This window comes from Musca autumnalis, unplaced genomic scaffold (assembly GCF_047663935.1).
Source record: "Musca autumnalis isolate F117 unplaced genomic scaffold, ASM4766393v1 scaffold_3, whole genome shotgun sequence".
Lineage (NCBI taxonomy): Eukaryota > Metazoa > Arthropoda > Insecta > Diptera > Muscidae > Musca > Musca autumnalis.
Window position 1 is genome coordinate 91,537,957 of NW_027411866.1, and position 25,291 is coordinate 91,563,247.

The 25,291-nt window shown below is 35.3% G+C and overlaps 1 long non-coding RNA gene across 1 annotated transcript in view; it reads left to right on the forward strand.

Annotated features, from left to right (window-relative positions):
* The first annotated feature begins 12,511 nt into the window (after positions 1 to 12,511).
* Positions 12,512 to 25,291, forward strand: part of LOC141396919 (uncharacterized) — a 33,406-nt gene continuing 20,626 nt past the window's right edge. The window contains exon 1 of the long non-coding RNA XR_012411270.1: positions 12,512 to 12,533. This is a non-coding gene — a long non-coding RNA (uncharacterized lncRNA). The remainder of the gene's footprint in view (positions 12,534 to 25,291) is intronic.

The window sequence follows — 25,291 nt, forward strand, 5'->3', positions numbered from 1 at the left end:
TGAATACATGACGATACTAAGTCTATAAGTATCGACATATCTTCGTTCGATGTTATATATTTGATGCACCAAAAAATCTATATCTATCTGGTGGTATAGGGTATCATATAGTCGGACCCGACCGAATTTGATCCTTTCCTTACCATTCATTCGGCCTGCCTGAATCCTTTCTTACTTGTGAAATTGGTAAGTTGTGAAAAATATTTTTAAAATAAATTGTAATCAAATCGTTTATTAGGAATACTTTGTAACTTAATTTTAAAATTAGTTTTTAACGGCGTCTACATGTGAATTTTCAATTGATTTTTTGGCATTTCTAATTAATCTTATAATATTATAAAAAATATCAAGCAAACATTGTTGCATATCGTCACCTGAAATGCCCGAAGACGTAACCCACACGCAAATCGAAATGGTTTTTTTTATGGAATGGAATACATAAAGCTAACATACATGCTCTAGCATGTTTCAAGTTTTTACGTTCAAAAATAACGTATATTGCAGATTTTGTTGTAGCGATGGGTACCAAAACCAAGCGTTTCCGCGGTTTCATTAATTACTCCCATTCTTCTTCGACATCTGAAAAGTTGAGAAAAGATTTTTAAATCAGAACTACTCGATGTATATGTTTCATACGTACCCATTTCCCACAAATGGTTTGCTATGGCGCTCCTTATCTCCTCAACATTCCCGAATACGCCACTGAAAGGAATTTGGGGTACGGGATCCCTGCTTCCGACATTCTCCAACCACTTCTGCATAATTTGATCATTTCGTTGGTTTAAAAAATTGTGTAGGACACAGCAACACTTTATAATTTTTTTGGCATTTTTAATATCGTTCTCAATGCCTCTGCCTAACCTCCGGAATCTGGCCTTCAAATGACCAAACGCATTTTCCACTACTCTCCTTGCCTTAGATAGGCAGTAATTGTATTTTTTTTCTTTTTCTGGAGCCGTCACTGAAAATGGATATGGCTTCATGAGGTGATCAGACATTTGAAACGCAGAATCTCCAATTACAAACACCGGGACATCGACCCCACATATGTTTCTGGATAGCTCTTTGAATATGGGCTTCTTAAGCAAAATTTTTAAAGTGCTATTTTCGAATATGTAGGAGTCGTTGCAACGACCTGGAGCACCAACACTAATATAAGTAAAACGATATCTGTAATGTAGTGGAGTAGCTGGTTTAATAAAGATTGTGTTCATAATATCATTTTCTTACCTATAATCCACCAACGCTAATAGCACCATAGAATACCAACCCTTATAGTTATAGTAATCGTAGGCTTCATCATTTGGGGGTTTTATTTCAATGTGACATCCATCTAGGTTATATACATATGTATGTATAATATAATTAATTCTAACTAAATAATATTATACTAGATGTGGACGTACCAAGAGCTCCAAAGCATTGTGGAAATCCAAGACATTCAAATCCTTGGACACACTCCCTAATTTTTTCTTCGGACAAAATGTCGCTTGTCAGGTAATGAGGAGCAAGTAACTCCCACACCTTGGAACAAAATTCGTTGAAAATATTACAGACGGTTGCCTTTGACACACCAAACAATGCCCCAATGGTGGAGTATTCCGCTGACGACTTTAATGTATATAAAGCTATCGCAATTCTTTTATCGAGCGGAATACATTTTCTCAGCGGTGTATCACTTTTTTCCATACACCTAAGTTTCTCGCATATAATATTAAAGGATTCCCGGTTCATTCGAAAACTTTCCTTAAAAAACGTATTTGTACTACTTGGGATATCCATTTCCCAAAATCTTCCATGCCTTTCCTATAAAAATAATATTCATATTTAAATAATTATTAAGAAAAATCACGAAACACTCACAAATTTCCAAATTCTGCCGGACATTTTCAGACTGCGGTGCATTTCATTTTGCCTTTTCACCAACCACATCAATTTAATTAGAATATTTTTCCGATCCTGTTGAATAAAATGTAGCAACCGTTTTTTACTTTTCGCCCTACCACAACATTGGATAAAAGCATTTAATAAATCGTCTTTTCTTTGCATTTTGTATTTTTGCACAATTTTTTCCGCCAAAAATGAACTGAAATAAATTTGTATGTATACATATGTAAACAATGATCAGCTGATTGTCATTTGAAATCAACAAAAAAATAAGTGTAAACACAAAGGTGTATTTCAGGATTTCGTGAAATCGAGTGGATTTCAAAACGCAAGTATAAACATACTATTACCTTGCTTGCTTCTGATAAAAGAATAAAAAAGAAAAGGGCAACCCAGTTCGAAATTTGCTCGGCCTTCTTTATGTCATGTTCACACGAGCGCTTCAATTACGTTGTTCGCCTGTCGAACGACGTAGACGAATTAACCCGTTTCCACGACACCATTCGTAATTAATAGAAACATAAACAAAATTTACTTCATTTTTGTTTCCTTGTTTTCACGAAAATTTGAACCGAAAACACATAAAATATGCCATAAATGAATAGGAAAAGCTATAGACTTTCCTTCAAATGTATCTTCTTTATTTTACTACACATATTTCATTCATTTTTTCCATAAATTCTGAATAATTTTGTATTTTCAATATATTTTTATATGTTTCTATTTTCAAAACAATGTTTGTGTATACAGACTTTCAGTTATTTATTTCCTTTTTGTTTCTGATTTTTTACGCGATTTTGAACTATGGACAAGAAATGTGTGTGGAATTAAGAAGGAAACACAATCATCTTCCTTCTGCATCTGTATAAAATGTTTAGTTCATTAATTTTCATTCATATTTTTCGTTTCTTCTAAAAATTTTTGTGTTTTCAACAAATTTTTCAATTTTGAATTTAGACATGTCATAATTATTTTTTTCGATAAATTCTCTCATTTGTTAGGGATGGGACATACTTATTCGTCGTTCAGAGAGTATTTCTAATCGAACAACGTAGAAAAATCGTCGTTTGTCCATAGAATTTTGTGTGGGGAAATAAGTAATTTATTCGTAGTTATGGGTCGAACAACGAATAGAGAACGAACGACGTACCGTGGAAACGGGCTATTATTCTTTTGTTTTTATTATGTCAGAAATGGAGCAAGAAAGCAAGGCAATCAGGCAGAGCAGCTTATGTACGCATGCCCTTATTCTTTTATTTTTAGTATGTCAGAAATGAAGTAGGAAAGCAAGGCAACCAGGCGAGGCAGCTTATGTACCTTGGCCTTAAAGGTGTGAACAGAATGAAATACGCCGCTTTTTTCACGCTCAGTTTCATGTCATAGATTAAAGGCTAAGTACTACCTAATTCAAATACTACCTAATTAATTTGAATTAGGTTGTACTTTACCTTTATGCCAAGTTTACACTTGCGCTCCAAAATCCACTGGATTTCACGAAATCCTGAAATACACCCCGATGTTTACACTTATTTTTTGTTGATTTCAAACATATTACAATAATCAAGGTAGATGCATATGTACAGCTGATCGAACATGAATTTTCAAAACAAGTTGTTGTAAATTGAATTAGTCATCAAAAATATACGACATTATACAACTTTAAAGCTTTATTTCTAAAATTATAGTAAAATTATCAATATATCGTATTAATTGTGTATTATACTAACCATGGTGTAAGAAAGAAGGTGATACAATAATAGCAACCTATTGTTTGGTTTACATTCGGCGTCTTTTCGTGATTTCGAAGGCGTTTCGTGATTTCGCGCGGAATCAAGCAAAAATTATCATGATTTCGCATACAAAAATGAAATCATATCATTTCGTGATTTCAGCGAAATCAACATCGAAATCGCAGTACACATGATATACAACCCTGTTATTGCCTGAAAAAGTACCAAAAGTTGCAACACTTTTCACGTATCACAATAAACAAGGTAGATGGTCAATTGATGCAACAAAAAATTTTAGTATCAAAATTTGTAAACAATATGAAAAAAATATTAAATTACTTTGTCACAATGCTATTTTTCAGTGTGTTATTGTACTTTTTTAATGGTAATGTTAGAAAAAAGAGCGATTTGTCAAAAATTGATTCCCCATACAAGTTTCTTAAAAAATAATGGAACGAAAAAATTACGGAAATTGCAAAAACTGCAGCAAATCAACGTATCAGCTATCGTATTTAGATGATAATGAACATGTTGCTAGTTTATACTATGCCAAAATTGTATGGCAAAAAACAGGAGAATAGGGTGTTATTCGGCGCTGTTTTTGTTTAAAGAGAAGTGCAAGTCTTGCTAAACTTCAGATTACGGGAACGCATTTTTAGCACTAAACGGGAAAACTGCTGCAAGTTCTGAACACAACTTTTATCTATCAAAATTTATTATTATGATGTCTCAACGATAAAATCATTTTTTATTTTTTCATTTGTTATTACTAGACATCGGATTTTGCATATTTGCATATTTTTTATTAATAAAGATACGAAAATTCTGATTGGACCAAAATTCGTTTTGAAGAAAACTGAATGCAATGACAGGCTCATATTTTTTATTTTTTTGCATATTTGCATATTTTGCATATGCACAAAATATGCAAAAAATATGCAAAATATGCAAAAAATATGCAAAATATGCAAAAAATATGCAAAATATGCAAGTAATTTTTTTGACGAAAATCATCAAATTAAATTTGGAAAGTCATCAAAAAGTGTTCTATATTAAGTTTATTGCCCTTAAACGTCGATTTCTTAGCAGATTATCATGTTATTAACTCACTTAGCGCCGAGATTTTTTTTTGCGCGAAAACTTAAAATCTTTTATGAAAATTATACTTTTGGGGCTTTCTAAGCATTTTTTAATAAATAACTTTTTTCTCTAAAACGTATAGTTTTCCTGCAATCGGGCCTTCTTTTAAAAGTGCCTAAAACTTTGGAGGGTAATATTGGTGTATCCTTACATGCCAATCCCTTGGTTTTTGATTGAGAAAATACTCTTACTATATTCCTAACAAATCCCGGATTTTATATGATTCTACCATTTATGATTAAATTTTTATCGCATATTTTAATTTTTCATCAAAAGTCGAAAATTACAAAAAAGTCGATTTTTTTGTATAGCTTAGGTTTTATACCAATTGCGTGGAAATGCGTAGGTCAAATGAAGCGTTATGAGCGCGAAATTAAAGATAACACACAATACTTTAACAAAATACAAAAAACCCCACAAAAATATTAGAAAAAAACAGAGTTTTACGTCAATTTTTGCAACCATTTTTTGTGGCGTTTAAACGACCAGTGGCTTTATCTGGGTTAATTATTATTCCGCCACAGCAATAAATCTGGACTAAAAGACTTAGAAAATTTCCTATAACCCAGCCTTCTTATTACAACATAAGTTGCTTTCTAATACAAATTTGTTAAAAAACTCAATCAGAAATGTCAAAATTTATGTATACAAATATGTTGATAGGTTCTGCTCGGCCAAAATTGTCAGACAGAATAACAAATGAGCTAAAAATTAAGATTAAGAAAATATTGAATATTACATAAAATCTTTCATATTTTATTAAAAACATATAACAAATATATACGGTGCCATCATGAATATTTTCCTCTGAATTTTCCACACGGAAATTCTTTTAAAATCAATATTTGTTAAAAGTTGAAAAGTACTAGATTCGCTTCATTATGGTGTATTCTAGTCGAATCGACAAAAATATTCCCTTTTTGAGCATAAATACGGAAATAAAAAATTGTGAAATTGGGGAAAGGAAACAAATTCTGCACGGAATTTTTATTCATGATTGCACTGATAACTATATTTTAATACCCTAAGGGTATTATGTCTTAGTGAATGAATTTGCAACATGCAAAATGGAACGAAATAGACCTACAGTTCCTTTTGAAGATCTGCATTCGCACTTATCCATCTCGCCATGTATTTTTGAAAACAAAGCACAGGTCACATTTATAGACCACTGCGCATAAAAATTGGGGATTTTTTGGCCCTGGGGCGATCCCTATTTTGGTAAGAATCGATTCAGATTTGGATATTGCTCCCATATATACAGTACATTCGCGATAATCCCTACACCACAGGTTTCGGCGGTGTCCGAATTATCATTGTTCGGATTAACGAATTGTAAGGAAAATAAATTATTTTATATGATTAAATCACTCGTGGAAGTTAAATAATAATACTTTTTTAAATTGTAATTGCTAAAAACGAACACTTAAATGAAAAAGCTCTACGTGTAAAAAATAGTGAGATTTTTCTACTCGACAATCCGGAAAAAGAAAAAGTCAAGCAGATTGTGAAAGTAGTGCTAGAAATATGGCGCTTTTAAAGTTTACATCAGGATGTAAGCAAACCTAGAGATAGATGTAGAATTTCATCGTTTTGTAAATTAATATTCCTTAAAATCTTTGCCTTTTAGGTGTATAGCATGGTATAAGTAAATAGCATGGTACAAATACACAGGTAGCCGCATCGGCAATTGTTGGTAACATAAGATGTCAAAATTTGACATCAATTCAATGCAATTGACACATTATGTTACCATCAGCTGGCTTGATAATGCTACCTGTATTATTGTACCATGGTAAATAGGTAGGTTTAAATGAAAAAAATCTATAGAACCCTTGTTTTTCTTGAATTCCTAAAACTTCAAAATAAAAGCAACAAGTGGGTTTGTTTACAATGCATTTTTGGACATTTTATAAAAACGCGAAAAATGAATGAAGAGTTAAGTTTTCTCCACATAATCGAGTTGTGAATATGATAAACTGATTGTTTCAATGCAAATCTCACCAATTTCTTCCATACAAATGGTCTAAAAACAATTTTAAAATCATTGAATTCGATTGTTTTTAAAATTGTTTGGCATATTATTCAAACACCACACACACATACACAGTTTGTTTATATTGTTTTGAAGTTTTAGGCATACTCGAATGAAAAAATTTAAATTGACATAAAGCTTTGGCTAACCTTTCTTATTAAACCATGGTGTATAGTGCATTTGGCAACTTTAATGACAATATTGCGCGAATATTTTTCTTACTATATTTATTTATATCCTATACAACAAGACTAATGTGTCATGAAAGGTTTGTCCTTGTACTCGATAATTTTTACTAAATGTTGCTGAAACAATTTTTTTTACCAACTTCTCCATTAAAAAACTGTCAAAATTCTAAGCATTGGTAATAATTAGTACATATTATCAAATACACGGACAGGTATAAATTAAACAATTGTGTATACAAAAGGGTTATGACTTTTCGACTGTTTTATCAAAATTGTTTTCCAGTAGCAGGAATGAATGAACTATATTTTTTTAGCTTTCCAAATACTTTTCTAGCAGAAATATGTGAGTGGTTTTGCCATATTAAAGACAATTCCAAGGGTTTGATTTATTTTACCACTACCATTCTATTGTGTGGTTTTTCTAAGTGATGTCATTTTGCACTAATCATTGGACGTTCTTCATTTTTCTTATTATTCATCGTGGATGGGTATAACAATAGTGCATTACATTTCGCCGAGGAGTGAACATTTTCCAATTCTGCATTAAGTGGTTGTATGCGTACAATATAGATCGATATTATAAAATTATGTATTTTTAGTGCATTAAACTAAAACCATTTCATCAGTATTAAAGCGGCAGTTAGAGCATTTTTCCAAAGAAGCTTTTTGACCATAAAGAACAAAAATTGCCAATTTATGTCTGTATATACTGAATAAAGGACTAAACACTATAAAAGATATTAAAATCTAATATGTGGATATTCAAAACGTATACTTCTAATTATAGTTATATTCCAGAACCTGGAATCGTAAATGGTACTTTAGTTCATTTCCCCATTTTGCGCTAAAAAACGAACCCTTTTTCCAAAAACTAGAAAAAATTGCGCTTTTATCTAAACAAAAATAGCGATGACATACTCTAGCTCCTTTGTTTTTCTGCTAGACAATTTTGGCCGATTAGAAACTATCACCATATTTGGACACGTAGATTTTGACATTTCTGATTGAGTTTTTGAAATTTTTCCATTATCTATCTACATTTATATAGGAAGCAAATTATGTTGTAATAGGAATGCTGGGTTATTTGACATTTTCTTACCTTGTGAAAAATGTTTTAAGTCTTGTTAGTCTACATTTATTGCTGTGGCGGAATATCTGGAGAGTCTCAATAACATAATAATCTGCAAAAAACTATGTTAAACGTCAAAAAACTTAATTTAGAATGCTTTTTTGATGATTTTCCAAGTTTAATTGACGATTTTTGTCAAAAAAAAAAAAAAAACTCTTGCATATTTAGCATATTTTTTGCATATTTTGCATATTTTTTGCATATATTTTGCATATTTTTTGCATATATTTTGCATATTTTTTGCATATTTTTGATATGACCCCAAATATCGAAAAATTGACCCTCAAAACGCCTAGATCCAAAATTTGAGTCCAATCGGATAAGAAATAAAAAACATGCTAAAATCCGATGTCTAGTTATTACTACCCAGCAAAAAGTTTGCATCCACGGAAGCAGTTAAATCACTGGTGCAAGTGTCACGAAGTGCTTCTTTTTCTATGAATTCCTCAGTGAATTTTACAAGGGAGCGCGCAGAAAGGAAGCACTCCATTTTGCTTCCGCAGGACGCAGTTAGGAAGCACTCCATTTTGCTTCCGCAGCACGCAGCTAGGAAGCACTCCATTTTTACAATTTTTACCACTTTTACGAGTTTTGCGTTCCCGTACACAAAATTTGTATGAAAATCGTTTACGACTTTTACCACTTTGTAAAGTACGGGAACAGGCCATTAATAAGACATTTTAATTTTATTCTTATAGGCCGTTTATATATAACAAGGTTAACCCAGTGGGTCTGGGTTTCAAATGTCATTTCCATTGTATATACTTCAAACAAATCCTCATAAAGAAGGTTAACCCTGCAAAAAACTATAATATAAACGCCGTATTACTTTAATTTCATTTGTTGAATGAAAATTGAATTTTTTATCGTTTATACATAAAAGTGCTTGTTGGATGTAATCCAAATGTGAGGAAAAGGATTGCCTTTTTCATTAGTCCACTGGAAGCGCATCCATGCATGTAATGAAATCCTCACTCCAACTTGCACCACTTCCATTTTTTTTTTGCTGGGTATACACAATTAATACGATATATAGATAATTTTACGATAATTTTCGAAATAAAGTTGTAAAGTTCTATATTGTCGTATATTTTTGATGACTAATTTAATTTGTTGTGTTGTTGTTTTGAAAATTCATGTTCGATCAGCTGCGCATATGCATCTACCTTGATCATTGTGATATGTTTGAAATCAATAAAAAAATAAGTGTAAACACCGGGATGTATTTCAGGATTTCGTGAAATCCAGTGGATTTTAGAGCGCAAGTGTAAACTTGGCATATGTCTTCATTTCCCAGCAAAAAAAAAAATGGAAGTGGTGCAAGTTGGAGTGAGGATTTCATTAAATGCATGGATGCGCTTCCAGTGGACTAATGAAAAAGGCAATCCTTTTCCTCACATTTGGATTACATCCAACAAGCACTTTTATGTATAAACGATAAAAAATTAAATTTTCATTCAACAAATGAAATTAAAGTAATACGGCGTTTATATTATAGTTTTTTGCAGGGTTAACCTTCTTTATGAGGATTTGTTTGAAGTATATACAATGGAAATGACATTTGAAACCCAGACCCACTGGGTTAACCTTGTTATATATAAACGGCCTATAAGAATAAAATTAAAATGTCTTATTAATGGCCTGTTCCCGTACTTTACAAAGTGGTAAAAGTCGTAAACGATTTTCATACAAATTTTGTGTACGGGAACGCAAAACTCGTAAAAGTGGTAAAAATTGTAAAAATGGAGTGCTTCCTAGCTGCGTGCTGCGGAAACAAAATGGAGTGCTTCCTAACTGCGTGCTGCGGAAGCAAAATGGAGTGCTTCCTTTCTGCGCGCTCCCTTGTAAAATTCACTGAGGAATTCATAGAAAAAGAAGCACTTCGTGACACTTGCACCAGTGATTTAATTGCTTCCGTGGATGCAAACTTTTTGCTGGGTTGCTGTCAAAACATATTTTTAATCAAAAATAAATAACAAATATTTCGCTTCTATAAAAAATAAGCTTCGCGAATAATATTTTAACGTTTTCTTCTAACTTTTGAGGATATTTCGAGCAAAAAAAATTTGACAGCAAATGAAGACTACAACCTAACGTCAACTATTGGATCACCTTGTTAAATTCGCCTTGATACTAAAGGGCTGTTTACACCATCTATCAATGTCGTATGAGATGTCAAATTTTCTACCTGCGAATGTTGTACACATAGTGTGACCACCATGAAAATTTTCATCTATCAAATGATTTGGCAACTCATATGTAAATTTTTCATTTAGGGAGCGCTCTATTTGGTACGGCATTCTCGTATGTAAACATAAATTTATCAGCTGTTTTCTGGCATTCTCAAAAACAAACTGAAAAACAAAATCTTTTAAAGAAGAAAATGGAAAGTTATGCATATTTAAATATTTAGAAAAGCAAATAAATGGTGTTTATAATGTTATTTTCAGATCGATTGGTCGAAAGAAGCAGTCTTGGATATGATTGCTTTGTGGCAAAAACATGAACGCCTCTATAACCCCAAAAACCTATTCTACCACAACAAACATGTTAGATATTCATTTTCCTTCAACCAAAATTAAAATTTGCGCAAATTTGCAACTCAACAATAAATATAAACAATGACAAAAACAGCTGTTTTTATATTTATAGGTTATGTCATACGAAAATAACACTTGTAGGTATGAACGCGCAAATTTAAAGTTGTATGGATGACGTCAATTTTGACAAACATAGAGAATGTCGAATGGGTGAAAGAAATGATAGCTCATATGACATTGATAGATGGTGTAAACAGCCCTTTACAAATGAAAAAATAAAAAATGATTTTATCGTTGAGACATCATAATAATAAATTTTTGTATATAAAAGTTGTGTTCAGAACCTGCAAAATATTACTACTTGCTGTAGTTTTCCCGTTTAGTGCAACAAATGCGTTCCCGTACTCTGAAATTTAGCAAGACTTGCACTTCTATTTAAACGAAAATGGCGCTGAATAACAAACACCATCTGCTCCTGTCTTCTGCTACACAAATTTGGCATAGTAGAAAGTAGCAGCATGTTTATTAGCACCTGAATATGTTAAGGTCGCCATCAGACCATCTGCTTTTTTACATGTATGAATCAGCTGTTCTGTATATTAGTATACCCAAAGTGACAACATACATGTGAAAAAGCAGATGGTCTGATTGCGGCCTAACTGATACGTTGATTTTGACATTTCTGCCAGTTTCCTTTCCCGTATTTTTTAAGAAATTTGTATGGGAAAGCAATTTTTTACAATTCGCTCTTTTTTCTAACATTACCGTTAAAAAAAGTACTGGAACACAATGGAAAATATCATTGTAACAAAGTAACTTAATATTTTTTTCACATTGTTTACACATTTTTATAATAACATTTTTTGTTAGAGCAATTGACCATCTACCTTGTTTATTGTGATACGTGAAAAGTGTTGCAACTTTTGGTACTTTTTTAAACAAAGACAGGGTTGTATATCATGAGTACTGTGATTTCGATGTTGATTTCGCTGAAATCACGAAATGAGATGATTTCATTTTTGTATGCGAAATCATGATAAATTTTGCTTGATTCCGCTCGAAATCACGAAACGCCTTCGAAATCACGAAACGACGCCGAATGTAAACCAAACAATAAGCTTCGTTCCCGTACTTTTTAATGGTAAAACTCGTAAAAGAGAGAACTGCAAAAAATTTGTTCTCACACACAAGTTTTTTGAAATAGTTCGGGAACGGAAAAATGGAAAATACGTCAAAAAAACGGGAACAAATGTCAAAGTCGGTGTATCAGCTAATCAGACGACGGCAACCATGTTACTATTTTTTTACTCGCCCAAATTTGTCGTGTAAAAAGTTTTTAAAGAGAGCGTCATTCAGCGCCATTTTTGTTTAAAGAGAAGTGAACATTTTACAACTTTTTTGTGTACGGGAACGCTTTTTCGAGTAAAATGTGTAAAAGTCGTAAAAATTGTAAAAACTTTTTAGTTCTGGAACACAGCTTTAAGTAATAATAAAAAAAAAACTGACAATGTGTACCCATACCCATGTGCATAGGCAATGGAGTTGACAGTTAAAATCGAGTGGATTTCGTAAATGTAAACCAAACTTTTACATTTACGAAATCCACTCGATTTCATCTGCCAATTCCTTTGTGTATACGTCAAATGAAAACTCATCTGAAATCGATTGGATTTCATTTGACGTTTGAGCAATGGAATTGACAGTTGAAATCGAATGGATTTCGTAAATGTAAACATAGTACAAGTATAAGCAATGGAATTGACAATTGAAATCGAGTGGATTACGCGGATGTGAACCTAGCATAATTTTCCCATGGCCTAGTTCATACAGACCTTTCCAAGAATATTTGAATTGAACTGTTTCGTTCGTAAAGCAAAGTTTGTTGTAAATATTTTCCAATTTTTATATTACAAAAAAATATGAGTTCCTTGTTAACCAGAGTAATTTCATGCCACAAACATTTGAGAAGATTGAACAATCAGTTACGTGGTCCAATTTCGAATTACAGAAAATCCGCTTTGCTCCAGAAAGATTTCAAATCGCACGAAAATGTACTTTCCTCGAGGGATTATTCTGTTAATTGTACGGATAATAATGATGCAATAAGCCCTCCAATTGTTTCGCAAACAAAACTTCAATTAGTATACACTTGCAAAGTATGTTCCACGCGGAATTCGAGGTTAATTTCTAAAGTTGCCTACAACAATGGTGTCGTGTTAGTGCAATGCGATGGCTGTTCCAATTATCATATCATAGCCGACAATTTGAAGTGGTTCTCAGATTTGAACGGAAAACGAAATATTGAAGAAATACTAAGGGAGAAAGGCGAAACTGTTACAAAAGTTTTGATGAAGGAGTCTTAAGCAGTATTGCCAATATTTTAATGAAATGTGTTGTTTTATAAAATATATAGTGGACAAAAAGTACAAAAAGTTTATCTTTTAAGTTGTATACATATATGTAGTATTTATAAATTCAGTGGAGCAAGTTGAATGTTTTCATTAAGCTCTGATCGGGACCAATTTTTTTTTACAGGTAGGTCTCGTCACCCTGATCACAAATATATATATAACATTTATTGCGGAAGTCCATACTTTCCGAGATATGGGCCTCTGATGTTCCGAATATTCCTATGTGTGTAACTTCGCTATTTTTGAACGGATAATGATAATATGGATACTACTGTAAAGCTTAAGGAATATACTATAATACTTATACATTTTATTATAAATAGACGGTCTTCGGCCGAGGATTTAAGACTTTTTCCATGGACAGGTGCAAATCTAGGGAACGGCAACAAAATCTTCTTTAAAATCATACATTTTCTCTAAATAGCCGGCCTTCGGCCGGGGATTTAAGAACGGGAACCAAATTTTCTTTAAAATCATAAAAGTTTCTCTAAGTAGCCGGCCTTCGGCCGGGGATTTAAGACTTTCTCCTATGGACAGGTGCAAATCTAGGGAACGGGAACCAAATTTTCTTTAAAATCACAAAAGTTTTTCTAAATAGCCGGCCTTCGGCCGGGGATTTAAGACTTTCTCCTATGGACAGGTGAAAATCTAAGGAACGGGAACAAAATTTCGTTTAAAATCATACATTTTTGTCTAAATAGTCGGCCTTTAACAAGGGAATTTTCGGAACTTCAGAGGCCCATATCTCGGGAAATATGGACTTCTGCAATAAATCTATATATATAAATGAGCTTGGTGATAAGTGATTGACTGACTGACTGACTCATCATCAACGCCCAGCCAAAACGGCTAAAGCTAGGAGCTTGAAATTTTACCAGTGGGTCACTGTTGATGCAAATGTGCGAGATAAGGCCGGGTTTTAGAAAATTCGTCCTGGAACCACAAAAAATAACAACAACAAAAATCCTTATTTTTCATTACTATTACGTACTTATTCACTTAGTTGGCCCTCTGCAAGACATGTGTAAAATTAACAATGCCATAACTTCTTGATATCGTAAGAGATCACACATAATTTCAAATTTTGTAGTTTACTTCTAGGCGCACTTATTTTATCGTAAACCACTAAATAATAGAAAGACAAGACATTTGTTATCTTCCATTGCAACAGATGTCGCAGTTGGTGATAATGGTGTATAAACATCAATTACGCAAGTGAACAAATGAGTTGCTGTTGAAGACAACATTAGGGGAATAAATTCAGAAATCGGCCAGAAATAACAACAACTAAAAACTGTATGGACCTGACTTTGTGGTAGTAACTAAATGTTTGCAAATCAATGAAAGTGCAATAGAATTGTGCATATTACCACGATTTATTTGCAATTAAGAATTTTATCGTATATGGAGATGTACAGTAATAACTATTCAATTTTCAATTTCAAAATCTGTAATTTGATGAAATCGCTAAATAATTAATGAAATCAATAATAGGCCCCAGGAATATAGGAATTTGGTATGGAAATCAAGGTTGGGAAGTGGTGCTTCTAAAAGGAAATGGTTTGGAAAATTACCAATCATGTGTACGAAAAGTACTAAATTTAGTACAATTTAGATTTGGGTGAACGTAAAGAGCTGGAAACCTGAAATTTGGAATTACAGCTATACCTAATTTAAGTCGTGACGTACAAAAAATATTCACCTACCTACCACAACAACGCTCTCTGAGCGTCCGTATTACCCAAATACGTTGAATCCGAAATCCTATTTAAAACACAAAAACCGCGACTGAAACTTTATTAAATGTTTTCATTCGTAAAACAAACATTTTTCCTTTGCAATAAATTGTATTTCATGTTTTGTTGGGCTTTTGTTTTCAAAATACAAAACACACACATACATACATACAATAACATATCGTACGTTCTGTCAAAGTTGAAAATGTTCAACTTACAAAAAGTATACGCTCGACGTATTTCGGTAGTTCTCATAAGAATACATGTGTTCTACTTTTTTCACCACACACGCCCTGGGATTACGGTCGTATTTAGGCATAGCAGTTAAGGTTACTGTTGTAGTGTAGGATTGAGATATGAGGGTAGTTTTGGAAATTCGTGCTTATGTGTACGAAAAGTACTAAATAGTACTAAATTTGGTACAATAGGGATTTGGGTGAACGGATAGAGCTGGAATCTATCCGCAGCCGATGTTGCTGGCTCAAAAGGACTGGCTGCTGTTGAGGAAGGAGCTCCGACCAAAATACCGGCCGGAAAAGCTCCCACCACCTCAGATAGCTCTGCTAGTAAATGGGCCAAAAAGAGGAGGGCGTACCATAGAGCAATGCATTTCCTCAGGAAGTTCATTGACAGGGAACCCTCATCTATAACGCTGAGAGAATGCAAGCTGATCAGGATTAATCTCAAGGTAGTGAAAAAGATCGAAAGATCTCACCCTCACTTACCCAAGGGAAGACCTGATATCAGCAAGCTTTCTCTTATTACGGCAAACGAAGAGGTTAGGTCAATGCCTACATCGACTCCCACAGCCCCCAAGGGCCAAACTGGGAGCGATGTTGACATGATCCGTAAACCATCAAATGATTCGCCTCCTTCGACCTCAAAGCTCTCTTCAAAGGGATGTCCCGTCACACAGACAGGGCAAACCTCAAAGGAGAAGGCAGCCAAGCCGAAGGGAACGCATCATAAGAGTTCAAAATCTGGGAAGTCCGACCGAACACCGGTCTCCGCACCTGGGGGAGCACCTACCAAGCCCAATCCATCTCCACCAAAAAGCGCGGTGAAGAGAGACAGGTCAATGGAGGAGCCACTCCCCAGTGCTAAGAGGCCCACTTCAGGTCAACAACCCATTATTCATACCTCCCCAGCCGGTTGCCCTAAGACTGGGAACAGGAAAGATGCCGCAGCCAGTTCAGCCTCACAAGCTAACTTGGGCCACAAGGAATCTTCCAGTTCCCATCTCAAGACCAACAGCAGGGGAAAAAGAACAAGCAGACCGATGGTGTCGGATGAGTTGCGAGCAGCGGTCATCGATAAATCTGACCCTGATTGGATAATCAGAGAGGATCGATGGCTACTTATCGAAACTCGTCTGCGTGACATCGTGTTCGCAGGAGAAGGGGAACCTCCTAAACACACCCTATTTGGCAGTGCCGCTCCATACAGAGGCGTTAGGGTCATCTGTTGTGAAAATAGGGAATCTCTGGATTTCCTCACTTCCACGATAGAGGGTCTTGGCGAACTCTGGGAGGGATGTCAATTGGCAGTCATTGCTGTCAAGGAGGTCCCTTTTAGAAGAGTGTTGTCAGCTTGGGTGCCACCTCCACCTGTGGATCCCGCGCGCATACTGACCATACTCGGCAGACAAAACCCCAATCTCCGGACCAGCACATGAAATCTGGTCAGCCACAATCCGGAAAATGGAGGTGTTGCCATCAGGGTGTCAATAGACACTCAGGGGCAAGATTACTTAAGGACTCGAGAGGGCAAACTACACTTTGGTCTAGGATGGATCAGATTCCGCCTAGGACGAAAGAAGTGGAGGAACGGAGGCAGCAGCCGCTTCGCATAATGCAGATTAATCTGCATCACTGCAAAGCGGCTGCTGCTGAACTTCTTCTAGCCCTCAAGAAGTCTGAAGTTGACATCGTCTTAATCCAGGAGCCTTATTTATACAAGAATAAGGTTGCTGGGTTAAACGATAGCAACTACACCACCTTCGCCACATCCAACGGGGACAAGGTAAGAACCTGTGTAGTTGCTAAGAAGAGTCTTAAACTAATATTCCTCTCTAATTTCAGCGGAGGTGATATTACGGCTGTAAGGATGGAATGCAGCTCCCATGGAGCCACCATATTCTCGTCCATTTACATGCCATTCGAGAGCCCTGACCCACCGGGTAATGACGTGGAGAAGCTTGTCAAAGAGATGGGTAGCACTTGCCTCATCATCCTAGGATGTGATGCCAATGCTCACCATTTCCACTGGGGCAGCAGAGACACAAATGCCAGAGGTGAGTCCGTATTCGATTTTATCTTAAAATATAATCTCAGAATATGCAACAGGGGAAATGAATACACTTTTCAAAATAGAATCAGGGGGGAGGTTATAGACATAACCCTCACTAATAAAGACGAATCTATTATCAGTGACTGGAGGGTATCGGAAGAATGCTCCTTTTCGGATCATCGGAAGATATTCTTCCAAGTCTCTGTTAATGGCATTCGACAGCCACCATTTAGAAATCCACGGAAAACCGACTGGAACAAATTCAATGAACTAGTAAGCTCCAAGCTGGGAGTATCACGATACCCCCAAACAGCCACAGAGGTTAATAGTGCAGTGAATCACGTGACAGAGGTTTTGGTGGACAGCTATGAGACCGCCTGCCCACTCACTTACCCAGGCAGAAGATGTCAACCGGTCTGGTGGTCGAAAGATCTGGCTAATCTCAGGAAGATTAGCAGAAGGCTCTACAATAAAGCCAACAAAACGAAGTTGTCCACAGATTGGGAGAACTACAAGGTATCTTTCAATAAGTACAACAGTGAAATAAAGAAGGCTAAACGCAGATCATGGGTCTGCCTTAGCGAGTCTATAGAGGGAGTAAAGGATGTAGCCAGGTTTCGTAGAGTACTGTCGAAGGACCCTAAATCCATCGGCAGTATCAAGCGGGATGATGGCACATGGACTAACTCCGGTCTAGAAACTCTGGATCTCCTGGCCAAAACCCACTTTCCCAACTGCATGGATGCACCAGATCGCTCAACCGATCCACCAATGTGCAACCAAGCCACAGGGGAAGTGAGTGTCATCGAGGAGATCATAAGTCACACAAAGATAGCGTGGGCGATAAACACTTTTAAGCCTTTTAAATCACCTGGTCCAGATAGTATCTTCCCTGCTATGCTACAAAATGCATTGGAGGTGTTGATACCACACCTGGATCATATTTATAGGGCCTGTCTACGTCTATCGTTCACACCGGCTCTGTGGAGGGAGGTCACGGTGACATACATCCCCAAAGCGGGGAAGTCAAGTCACACGCTTCCCAAAGACTACAGACCAATCAGCCTATCTTCCTTTCTATTGAAAACGTTAGAAAGATTGCTTGACCTAGGAATAAGGTCCAAGCTTGAAAACAGTGTTATTAGTCCTGCCCAACACGCCTACATCAGAGGCAGATCGGTGGAGACTGCACTTAATGAAGTCGTTGGTTTAATCGAGAGGAATATGATGGGCTCAAACTATACGTTAGCAGCGTTTCTCGATATAGAAGGCGCCTTTAATAACGTCAAACTCGAATCTATCCACAATTCACTCTTGAACTTAGGTGTTTCCACTACACTGATCAATTGGATCGATGGAATGCTTAGCGGCAGGATAATCAATTCAAATATCGGTGAGACCTCCATTCGGAAGTCTGTCACCAGGGGCACACCACAAGGAGGCGTATTATCACCACTGCTGTGGCTCCTGGTGATTAACGAAATACTTAAGGAATTTGACCAACTACGTATAAAGACTGTAGCTTATGCTGATGACGTGGTCATAATGATCACCGGGAAGTTCCCACAAACGCTATCGGAATTCATGCAAGGAGATTGAACAATCAGTTACGTGGTCCAATTTCGAATTACAGAAAATCCGCTTTGCTCCAGAAAGATTTCAAATCGCACGAAAATGTACTTTCCTCGAGGGATTATTCTGTTAATTGTACGGATAATAATGATGTAATAAGCCCTCCAATTGTTTCGCAAACAAAACTTCAATTAGTATACACTTGCAAAGTATGTTCCACGCGGAATTCGAGGTTAATTTCTAAAGTTGCCTACAACAATGGTGTCGTGTTAGTGCAATGCGATGGCTGTTCCAATTATCATATCATAGCCGACAATTTGAAGTGGTTCTCAGATTTGAACGGAAAACGAAATATTGAAGAAATACTAAGGGAGAAAGGCGAAACTGTTACAAAAGTTTTGATGAAGGAGTCTTAAGCAGTATTGCCAATATTTTAATGAAATGTGTTGTTTTATAAAATATATAGTGGACAAAAAGTACAAAAAGTTTATCTTTTAAGTTGTATACATATATGTAGTATTTATAAATTCAGTGGAGCAAGTTGAATGTTTTCATTAAGCTCTGATCGGGACCAATTTTTTTTTACAGGTAGGTCTCGTCACCCTGATCACAAATATATATAACATTTATTGCGGAAGTCCATACTTTCCGAGATATGGGCCTCTGATGTTCCGAATATTCCTATGTGTGTAACTTCGCTATTTTTGAACGGATAATGATAATATGGATACTACTGTAAAGCTTAAGGAATATACTATAATACTTATACATTTTATTATAAATAGACGGTCTTCGGCCGAGGATTTAAGACTTTTTCCATGGACAGGTGCAAATCTAGGGAACGGCAACAAAATCTTCTTTAAAATCATACATTTTCTCTAAATAGCCGGCCTTCGGCCGGGGATTTAAGACTTTCTCCTATGGACAGATGCGAATCTAGGGAATGGGAACCAAATTTTCTTTAAAATCATAAAAGTTTCTCTAAGTAGCCGGCCTTCGGCCGGGGATTTAAGACTTTCTCCTATGGACAGGTGCAAATCTAGGGAACGGGAACCAAATTTTCTTTAAAATCACAAAAGTTTCTCTAAATAGCCGGCCTTCGGCCGGGGATTTAAGACTTTCTCCTATGGACAGGTGAAAATCTAAGGAACGGGAACAAAATTTCCTTTAAAATCATACATTTTTGTCTAAATAGTCGGCCTTTAACAAGGGAATTTTCGGAACTTCAGAGGCCCATATCTCGGGAAATATGGACTTCCGCAATAAATCTATATATATAAATGAGCTTGGTGATAAGTGATTGACTGACTGACTGACTCATCATCAACGCCCAGCCAAAACGGCTAAAGCTAGGAGCTTGAAATTTTACCAGTGGGTCACTGTTGATGCAAATGTGCGAGATAAGGCCGGGTTTTGCAAAATTCGTCCTGGAACCACAAAAAATAACAACAACAAAAATCCTTATTTTTCATTACTATTACGTACTTATTCTCTTAGTTGGCCCTCTGCAAGACATGTGTCAAATTAACAATGCTATAACTTCATGATACCGTAAACGATCACACATAATTTCAAATTTTGTAGTTTACTTCTAGGCGCACTTATTTTATCGTAAACCACTAAATAATAGAAAGACAAGACATTTGTTATCTTCCATTGCAACAGATGTCGCAGTTGGTGATAATGATATAAACATCAATTACGCGAAAAATACAAACCGATCCTGATTTAGTTTTCACATAACAGGTGTCGCACAAAAGATTTTCATTCGTTAAAATACAGTTAGAAAAGATGATTACAAACGATGCATTTGTAAAAATTTTGATTTTCAATTTAAAATTAAAACAAAAATTCTTTCAATAAATGATGTTGGGTTTGTTGAACAAATGAGTTGCTGTTGAAGACAACATTAGGGGAATAAATTCAGAAATCGGCCAGAAATAACAACAACTAAAAACTGTATGGACCTCACTTTTTGGTAATAACTAAATGTTTGCAAATCAATGAAAGTGCAATAAAATTGTGCACATTACCAAGATTTATTTGCAATTAAGAATTTTATCGTACATGGAGATGTACAGTTATAACTATTCAATTTCAAAATCTGTAATTTGAAGAAATCGCTAAATAATTAATGAAATCAATAATAGGCCCCAGGAATATAGGAATATTGGAATTTGGTATGGAAACCAAGGTTGGGAAGTGGTGCTTCTAAAAGGAAAGAGCTGGAAACCTGAAATTTGGAATTAAGGTTACTGTTGTAGTGTAGGATTGAGATATGAGGGTAGTTTTGGAAATTCGTGCTTATGTGTACGAAAAGTACTAAATTTGGTACAATAGGAATTTGGGTGAACGGATAGAGCTGGAATCCTGATATTTGGAATTGAGATTACTGTTGGAGTGTAGGATTGAAGAACTTTTGGAAATTCGTACTTATGTGTACGGAAAGTACTAAATGGAACTAAATTTTGTATAATGGGGATTTGGGTGAACGGATAGCGCTGGAATCTCTAAATTTGGAACTGAGATTACTGGTGGAGTTTAGTATTGTGGAAGTTTTGGAAATTCGTACATAGGGTACGAAAAATACCAAATAGCACTAAATTTGGTACAGTTTCGATTTGGGTGAACGGATAGAGCTTGATTCCTCAAATTTGGACTGAGGATCACTGATGAAGAGTAAGAAAGATGCACCAAAGGGTTTTTGGAAACTTGAATGTACGAAAAGTACTAAATGGTACTAAATTTAGTACAATTTGGATTTGGGTGAACGGATAGAGCTGGATTCCTGAAATTTGGAATTGATATTACTGTTGGAGTGTAGGACTGGGGAAGTTTTGGAAATTCTTACTTATGTGAATGAAAAGTACTAAATGGTACTAAATTTTGGACAATGGGGATTTGGGTGAACGGATATAGTTGGAATCTCGAAATTTGGAATTGAGATTACTGGTGGGGTGTATAATTGAGGTAGTTTTGAAAATTCGTACTTATGAGTACGAAAAATACTAAATGGTACTAAATTTAGTACAATTTGGATTTGGGTGAACGTATGTATGTAGCTGGAAACCTGAAATTTGGAATTAAGATTACTGTGAAGTGTAGGACTGAGATATGAGGGTGGTTTTGGAAATTCGTACTTATGTGTTCGAAAAGTACTAAATTTGGTACAATAGGGATTCGAGTGAACGGACAGAGCTGGAATCCTGAAATTTGAAATTGAGATTACTGTTGGATCATAGGATTGGGGAAATTTTGGTAATTCGTATTTATGTGTACGAAAAGTACTAAATGGTACTAAATTTATTACAATTTGGATTTGGGTGAACGGATAGAACTGAAATCCTGAATTTTAAGTATTTTAATTTTATTTATTTTAATTTAAAGTATGAATTTTTGTAAACGGAAAGAGTTAGAATTTGCAACCCGTTCGCGGTAGGCTATAGAGGTAGAATTTGGATTTGGGTGACGGATAGTGTTTGAGTCCTGAAATTTGAAATTAGGATTACTATTGGAGTTTAGGACTGAGGTAGTAAGGGTACGAAAAGTACTAAATGGTACTACCTGTGGTACAATTTGGATTTGGGGGAACGGATAGAGCTGGAATCCTGGAATTTGGTCAGACTGCTGTTGGAGTATAGGATTGAGATGGAAGTTGTTTTTGAAATTCGTACTTATGGGTACGAAATGTACCAAATGGTACAACTTGGATTTGAGTGCACGGATAGCGCTGGAATCCTGTTATTTGGAATTATGGTTACTGTTGAAGTGAAGGATTAAGGTTGTTTTGGAAAATCGAATTGTACAGAATTTGGTATAATTTGTTTTTGTGTAAAGGGGTTTTTGGAAATTCGTCGTAGAAACGTATGAAAAGTGCTAAAGTGTACTAAATATGGAATCCATTGTATTAGGCAAACGCGAAGAGCTAGAAATCTGAAATTTTGAACGAATGGTCATTGATGGAGAGTTAGGAAGATGTACCAAAGGGTATTTAGAAACTCTACCTATAAGTGTACGAAAAGTACTAAAAGTTTCTAAATTTGGTACCAATTGCATATTTTTAATGGATAATGCTAGAATCTTCAAATTTGGTATGGGAATCAAGTTTGGGAAATGGCGTTGAAATAAGGAAATGGTTTTGAAAGTTCGTATTTATGATTACGAGCAGTACTAAATTTGGATTTGGGTGAACGGATAGAGCTGGAATCCTAAAGTTTTGAATTAAGATTACTGTAGGGGTGTAGGATTGAGGAAATTTTGAAAAGTCGTACGTATGGGTAAGAGAAGTACTAAATGGTACTAAATATGGTACAATATGGATTTGGGTGAACGGGTAGAGCTGGAATCCTGAAATTTTTGTTTGGGAAAGAAATGGTACTAAATTTTATACAATTTGGATTCGGGTGAATTAATAGAGCTGGAATCCTGAAATTTAGAATTACGATTACAGTCGACGAGTAGGATTCAGATTGTTTTGAAAAAGCAAACTTATGGTTACGAAAAGCACTAAATGGTACTAAATTTAGTACAATTTGTATGTAAGTGAACGGACAGCTGTGGAATCCTGCAATTTGAAAGTATGATTATTGTAGCCCTGTTGCGTTGAGGAAGTTTTGAAAATTGGTACGAAAATTATAAATTGTTCTAAATTTAGTAAAATTTTAATTTGGTTTAACGGATAGAGTTTGAATCCTGAAATTTTGAAGTAAGATTACTACTAAAGTGAAGGATAGAGAGATTCGTACTTATGGGTACAGAAAGCACTAAATTTGGTACAATTTGAATTTTAGTAAACGGATAGTGTTGAAATTAGGAATTAAGATTACTGTAGGAGTGTAGTATTGAGGAAATTTTGAAAAGTCGTACGTATGGGTAAGAGAAGTACTAAATGGTACTAAATATGGTGCAATATGGATTTGGGTGAACGGGTAGAGCTGGAATCCTGAAATTTGGAATTGATATTACTGTTGGAGTGTAGGACTGGGGAAGTTTTGGAAATTCTTACTTATGTGAATGAAAAGTACTAAATGGTACTAAATTTGGGACAATGGGGATTTGGGTGAACGGATATAGGTGGAATCTCGAAATTTGGAATTGAGATTACTGGTGGGGTGTAGAATTGAGGTAGTTTTGAAAATTCGTACTTATGGGTACGAAAAGTACTAAATGGTACTAAATTTAGTACAATTTGGATTTGGGTGAACGTATGTATGTAGCTGGAAACCTGAAATTTGGAATTAAGATTACTGTGAAGTGTAGGACTGAGATATGAGGGTGGTTTTGGAAATTCGTACTTATGTGTTCGAAAAGTACTAAATTTGGTACAATAGGAATTCGAGTGAACGGACAGAGCTGGAATCCTGAAATTTGAAATTGAGATTACTGTTGGATCATAGGATTGGGGAAATTTTGGAAATTCGTATTTATGTGTACGAAAAGTACTAAATGGTACTAAATTTATTACAATTTGGATTTGGGTGAACGGATAGAACTGGAATCCTGAATTTTAAGTATCAAGGTTGGGAAATGGCGTTGAAATAAGGAAATGGTTTTGGAAGTTCGTATTTATGATTACGAGCATTACTAAATTTGGATTTGGGTGAACGGATAGAGCTGGAATCCTAAAGTTTTGAATTAAGATTACTGTAGGGGTGTAGGATTGAGATAGTTTTAGAAATTCGTACATTTGGGTACGAAAAGTACTAAATGGTACTAAATTTGGTACAATTTGGATTTGGATGAACGGATAAAGCTGGAATTCTGAAATTTGGAACTAAGATTACTGTCGGACAGTAGAATTGAGGTAGTTTTGGAAATTCGTACTTATGGGTACAGAAAGCACTAAATTCGGTACAATTTGAATTTTAGTAAACGGATAGTGTTGGAATTATGAAGTATTGAGGAAATTTTGAAAAGTCGTACGTGTGCGTACGAGAAGTACTAAATGGTACTAAATATGGTACAATGTGGATTTGGGTGAACGGGTAGAGCTGGAATCCTGAAATTTTTGTTTGGGAAAGAAATGGTACTAAATTTGATACAATTTGGATTCGGGTGAATTAATAGAGCTGGAATCCTGAAATCTGGAATTACGATTACAGTCGAAGAGTAGGATTCAGGTTGTTTTGAAAAAGCAAACTTATGGTTACGAAAAGCACTAAATGGTACTAAATTTAGTACAATTTGTATGTAGGTGAACGGATAGCGGTGGAATCCTGCAATTTGAAAGTATGATTATTGTAGCCCTGTTGCGTTGAGGAAGTTTTGAAAATTGGTACGAAAATTCTAAATTGTTCTAAATTTAGTACAATTTTAATTTGGTTTAACGGATAGAGTTTGAATCCTGAAATTTGGAAGTAAGATTACTACTAAAGTGAAGGATTGAGGTAGTTTTGGAAAATCTTTCTTATGGGTACGAAGAGTTCGACTTGATACTAAGTTTGGTACAATTTGGAATTGGACGAACGGATACAGCTGGAATCTTGAGATTTGGAATTACTGTAATTATTATGGAATTTACTGTATTAATGTCCGTGTATGGCTGAGATATGTCGTCGAAATACGTACCATAAGTATACGAAAATTACTTAATGGTACTCAATTTGTTTTTGGGTGTAGGGACAGTGCTGGAATT